General features: G+C 46.6%; 1 protein-coding gene across 1 annotated transcript in view; it reads left to right on the top strand.

The window, feature by feature from the left end:
• The first annotated feature begins 2,115 nt into the window (after positions 1–2,115).
• Casr (calcium sensing receptor) overlaps positions 2,116–6,000 on the top strand; it is a 73,007-nt gene continuing 69,122 nt past the window's right edge. Inside the window, exon 1 of the mRNA XM_005345082.2 lies at positions 2,116–2,158. The gene's annotated coding sequence lies outside the window, so the exon portion shown is untranslated. The remainder of the gene's footprint in view (positions 2,159–6,000) is intronic.

Here is a 6,000-nt window from a genome sequence, read left to right as displayed (position 1 = left end):
GCAGCCTTCAACTGCAAAAGCTCCCCATCTATGCCGATTTTTTGATGAGCCTGATCTTGTGTAGGTCTTAGGCAGGAAGCCATAGCCTCTGTGAATTCATGAGTGTAATAGTCCTTGTGTACAGAAGGCATTATTTTGCAGCCAACCTCACCAACAACCACCATGTACAGTCTGTAAACTCCGTCTTCTGCAATGCTCCCTATGCCATGTACGGAGGGTGACATTTATTCTTGATGAGTATATTCTCCACTACCTTAGAGTTTGAATATTTGCTCAACCTTTCCCCCTTCCCGGCACACAAAGGGTGGGAAGCCCAATGGGTAGACCCAGACCACTATTAGGATGCATTTAACACAATGGACTTGAGTCTGTGTTCCTGAAAAGCACGATGAATTTGAGTCTGTGTTCCTGAAAAGAGCAGAAATTGAAACTTTATATTGATTATGGGAAAGCATTTTCTTTAACTTCCCGCTCAATAATTCAAGCATCCTTTGAGATCAGCATTAATCTGTGTGTCGACAGGGTAGAATTCGGTGTCTGAATGTGAAGTCACTAAGCATAGCAATAATTTTCTGCTTAGATTCTTGTGTGGTCTTGATATCGTTTTGTAAACATTTATCATGTTATTTTGTATTGCTACTCTTTTCTTATGAATAAACACTATCTGCATAGTTTAAGAAGACTTGGAAGCACTGAAGTCTCCATGTCTGTGTTATAATGATTGTGTGGTATCCTATTAAGTCACAGTTTCTAACTTATTTAACCAGTTTCCTGTTGGTAGGTTTTGTGTGGTTTGTTTCTTGTGTTTTTATCTTGGTGTATGTGTATGCGGGTGTATGAGCTCGCATGTGTGCACTTGCATATTCATGTGTGCTGGTCTTCCACCTTGTCTCATAACAGTGTTTGTGACTTTATAAGACAGGCTAGTTAGCCTTAAGGTTTCCCATCTTGATGTAGAAGGCCTGGGATATGCAGATATGCTACCCAGGATGTTTCATCTGGATTCCAGGGATTTGAACTCAGGTCCCCACGCTTGCAGGGCAAGCACTTTACCCATGGTAGAACTTTACCCATATGTAGAACCATAACTACAGTGCTGTTGTTTAAATATTATTATTTTATATTAAAAATGAACCTGTTGTGTACATTTGCATCTAAGCATCTTGTTCTGGGAATTACTGCAAATAATTTTGTTTATTTATTTGTTTATTTATTTGTTTAGTTAGTTGTTGTTTGTGCATGTGCGTTAGCCTTACTAAGTAGGCTTTGAGGCTGGAAAGAAAAAACTGGTTTTCTAACAAATAAATTGATTTTCCACTTCATTCAGTGTCATGATGAGTGGCAGGCGCCGTGCCAGAGCCTGAGAACAGCTATGAGCCAGACTGGGCTCCTGCTTTCAAGGAGCACACCCTGCTGCAGGCGCAAGGCTTACCTGATCCTCTGGGACAGTGGAGGGAGGGAGCTGTTCGTGCACAGCCGGCTAAGGCAACCCTGGAGTTTAGCAGAACGCCTAAGAGTGTTTATTCTACTGTGAGTTTCTGAATCTTTATTAGGAAAAAAGTGCCCCATCCTCTGGCACAGGACGGAGGCTTGGAATCCCCTTTCTATCTCCAGGGAGGAGCGGGAAGGGGGTCTTCCCGATCACTGCAGCTGGATCGGAGGAGGTTTGGGAAACTCCAGAGTCTAGTCGCAGACAAGAAAACTTGAGCGCTCCGTCAACCAGGTACCAAACCCGACGGGTGGCTTGGGGGGTTGGGATATCGTGCCCGCAGCGCCTGGCTCCAGAGAGCACAGCTTAGCTCTGGCTGACCAGAGAGATCGAGGGAGCCTTGGAGGCTCCAGGAGGAGCTAGGGCTCTGACTGTAAGTGTGTTCCGAGGGTCTTGGGGTCCTGGGACCCCAGGAGGTCTGCAGGCGGGAAGCAGACAAGGGGCGGAGCCCCTGGCCGGGTCGCGGGGACTGTCAGAGGGTCTGCAGTACGCGGTGGCTTGACCTAAAGCAAGTGCCAGGAGCTCCAAGTGGTAGCACGCCACTCCAACACCTTGACATCGCAAACCCGGGAGGCTGGTGCGACACCCTGAGCTCAGCATCCAGCAGGTCCTGGGGAGACACAGAGGCGGCAGGTGTCCCTGTGGAAGGAGCAAGGACAAGGATTTCAGGTAGGGCCAGGGAACACCAGGAGGGAAGGTACTAGAAACCGGACTAGCTAGCGGAGGGGGCTTTGATGAGGTCATGGAGTGGGAAGCAGTAGCAGTTCAGACCTTGAAGCCCAGGATGCCGGGGTTCAGGTTTGCCCGTGAGAATGAATGGGAGATCCCACTAAAATCAAGGCTGTAGGGTGTGTCTTGTGCCGCCGTTTCTTTTCTCCCTGTGACATGGTCAGAAAGAACTTTTCCCAGTGTCAAGGAGAGAGGCAGCTTTCTGGAGTGTGTGTGTGTGTGTGTGTGTGTGTGTGTGTGTGTGTGTGTGTGTGAATACCTGCCCCCCCCCGTGTGTGTGTATGAATACCTACCCCCTTCTCTCCCTCCCTCTGTGTGTGTGCGTGTGTGTGAGTGTGTGTATGCATGTGTTATAAACTGTACTATCAAGGTGCTTGCCTTAGTTGCACCAAATTAGGGTGTCTGGTTACCAGCCCCCATATTCCTTGGAGGTAGAAAATGAGTACGTTGATGAAGTTATTATTTTGGCCATGTAGTTTTGATTGACAATATGTGCACATGGCTTTAAACTACGAGATCACACCAAGGCATGCGGTTTAGATACTTGTTTCCTTTCTAATGCCGGTGTTTCCTTGCTGAACCTGCTCTGTTCCATCCTGATTCTTTATCTGACTCCTTGTACCAGAAAAATATGATGTCAGCCCACCTCCCTCAGTCTCCGGGATTCCTCCTCAGGCTGCCTGTGTGGTTCTCCAGCATCCTTCACAGGAGTGGTCCTCCGCATAGGGAGCCAGCTCAGGGGAAGAGACTGGAAGAGGCATGTTGGGGAAGACACCCTGAAAAGTTTTGTGCCCCCCCTGTTCCTTTCCCTGCACAGTAAAGTGATGCAGTGTACTGCAAAGGGGAGTCAAGGGACCCTAGCTCCCCAAACCCTCTGCAGTCCAGAGTTTAAAACAGAATCTCCCCACTTATTTACACATCGTTCCCCCTGCCTCCTGGGCTCCAGTCCCCCAAAGTGGCTGTCTTGCGGTTTTACCTCTGCAGGACCTGGAGAAGTAAGTTTTAAAGTGGTCTTATGGATGGGCAAGACTTTGAGATAGGCAGCCGGAAGAGAAGACAAGGAGGAGATGGGGGAGACCAGGAAACAGTGAGGGAGTGGCAAGCCAACATCTTTGAAGGAAGAGAAATCCTGGGCCAGGCCCTGCCATTCAGGAACAGCCTCTGAGTGGTTTTGCTAGGAGACCAGATGTGTGCTCCCCATGCTGACAATCTACATCATCAACTGTTTTCCGGGATCAACAAATCAAGGCATTTTTATAGGTTAAAACATAGCAGTAGTTGATCTTGTTTTTTTTACCAAATTAAGAGGTTCTTTAGAAGCTGTGTGAACTGTTTAAAGTAACCTCAATCTACTCCAGTCATGTCCTCTGCTGTCTTGGTTTTCCTGTGTGCCTCCATCTTGAACTGAACTCCACAAAGGTCAGGCCATTAGACACCTCCCCTTCTAAGAAAGCAAGGATGATGTAACTAGAGAACAAAGATGAATGAGCTGGGTGCACATTCAAGACTGATGAGGGTCATGCATGGTTGATAAGCAGAGACGTGGATGGATGAAGCGTAAAAGACATCAGCATCCACTTACGCTGTTTATAGAGCCTAGCTAAACACCAGTCCTGGGTAAAGAAGACAAACAGTTGATGAGACGGGACGAGGACCCTGCCTTCCTGATGCTTACAGATGCTTGGGAAGGCAGCTGTTAGTAAAATAACTACCGAGTATGTGACTGCAAGCTAAAATGAGCTCTCCAAGAGAAAGACACACAATCCTCTGTGGATGTGCACAAAAGGCATTGTGACCAGGACAGGCTTTCTCAAGAGCAGCTTCCACCTGCTGGGGTTCTGGGGTGGTCCAGGACATGGAAGGTAATCTGATTTGAGTCAGACCGGTTCAGTTAGGAATGGTATTTGGCTGCTACTTCACCAAAGACTGGCTGCTATGGAGCATTTGCCATTTGCTGTATGTATGTCCATGTGCAGTTGGTGTTGCCAGCACACGGGGAAAGGGTATCTTGTCATGACAGGCTGGGTGTGTTGTCTTCAGTGGTTTTCCATTGCTCTAATTCTTGCTTTTAAATTAACCGTTCAGATTAACTTAATTCCTACTATTTCATTTTATTGCACACAATAAAACGGGCATTGCAGTTTAAATGTGAATCATCCCCTTTCCCGTTGAGAAGGTAAATAGGAGATAGTGCTGATGCTACTTATTCGGAGACAGTTATCTCTCTTCTGTGTTATCACGGACTAGCATCCCAGGTAAAAATAGCTGTGCCAGGTGGACTGGAAATATTACCCCTCTATGCCTGTCTACTGCTCTCATTGAAAGATGTAGTCTCCCCCCCCTCCCCTACACACACACAGCTTTCCTAGAAATTAATCCCTGGCCTTGCCCGTGCAAAGAACGAACTCTGCCCCAAGCCACATCCCCACCAGCCCTTGAATTTTCAGAGGAGGAGGTATTTTTAAACTTAGCGTTTTAGTTACTGTAAATCTTCATAATTGGCTTTTTAGTTTTTTATATATATATACATTTAGTTAAGGCAAATATATATAGACACTAAAAATTGGATAAATAATATAATATAATAAATATAATATAATATAATATAATAATATATATTCAATTGCAATGATGCTGTAAGTGAGTAACAGTCTCACAGTGTACTCTCTTGGATACTCTAAAAAGCACTGTGCTTCAACATTATCGTCAATAAACCTGTGTGCACAGAACTATGCTAACCACTGTGGCTAACGTGGATTAGAAAGCCGGTTTCAGCATGTTGGGAGTCCATCCCTCCTCTTAGGAATTGAAGTTATACACGCAGGGAGTATTTTGTTTGCTCTGTGGAGACATCATTAACAGGCAAAGGGAGGGAACCAACCAAGGAGAAGGATTGCGGAAGAGGTACCACTTGAGTTGTGTCTTGAAAGATGAGGCTCTTGTATAGGTTAAAGAAAGAGATGGAAGGGTTAGGGAAGAGAGGTTCCTGTGTGTGGGGGAAACATTGTTAATAATGCAACCTCGCCTTAAGCATGGGTTTTTGTGCTGGCACACACCTTTAAGCACAGCACTTGGGAGGCAGAGGCAGGCAGATCTCTGTGAGTTTGAGACCAGCCTGGTCTACAGAGTGAGTTTCAGGACAGTCAGGGCTACACAGAGAAACCCTGTCTTAAGGAGAAAAACAAAAAACAAGCTTCTCTATAACGTGTCAAACTTCAGGATTTGTAAGTGGTTGAAAGTAACGAGGTACCGAGAATAAAGCGATGCTGTCATCGGGACTCAGGCGACTCGGACTCAAAGCCAGTCTGACTACGGTGCCACATCCTGAACTCTGCGGGCTGTGGCACTGAAAAGTAAAGAGGCCAAAAGCTTCCTCCATGTAGCCTGAGGCACTGCGTTTAGTGGGGCGTGACTCCCTCTCGGCTCTGCCATCCAAGTGGTCTTGGCATAAATAAAGGGAATGCAGGTATCCCTTGGGCCTGAGAAACAGGAATATGGGCGGTGCTTATATGCAGTTGACTGATCCCCTGACAAAGAGTCTGCCCTTCTAACTTCAGAAGATCCAGTACCTTCTGTGCCAATGTATAGGATAGCATCAAGGGGCAGGAGAGATGGTTCAGTAGCCGAGAGTACTTAGTCTTGCAAAGGGCCAGGGTTTGGTTGCCATCACCCAACTGCCTATAACTCCACTTCCAGGGCTCCCAGGTTCTCTTTTGGCCCCTGAGGCATTAGGCGTGCACATGGCAAATACACATACACACACACACACACACACACACATG

This window comes from Microtus ochrogaster, chromosome 2, assembly GCF_000317375.1.
Source record: "Microtus ochrogaster isolate Prairie Vole_2 chromosome 2, MicOch1.0, whole genome shotgun sequence".
Lineage (NCBI taxonomy): Eukaryota > Metazoa > Chordata > Mammalia > Rodentia > Cricetidae > Microtus > Microtus ochrogaster.
This window is presented reverse-complemented; position numbering and strand designations above follow the sequence as displayed.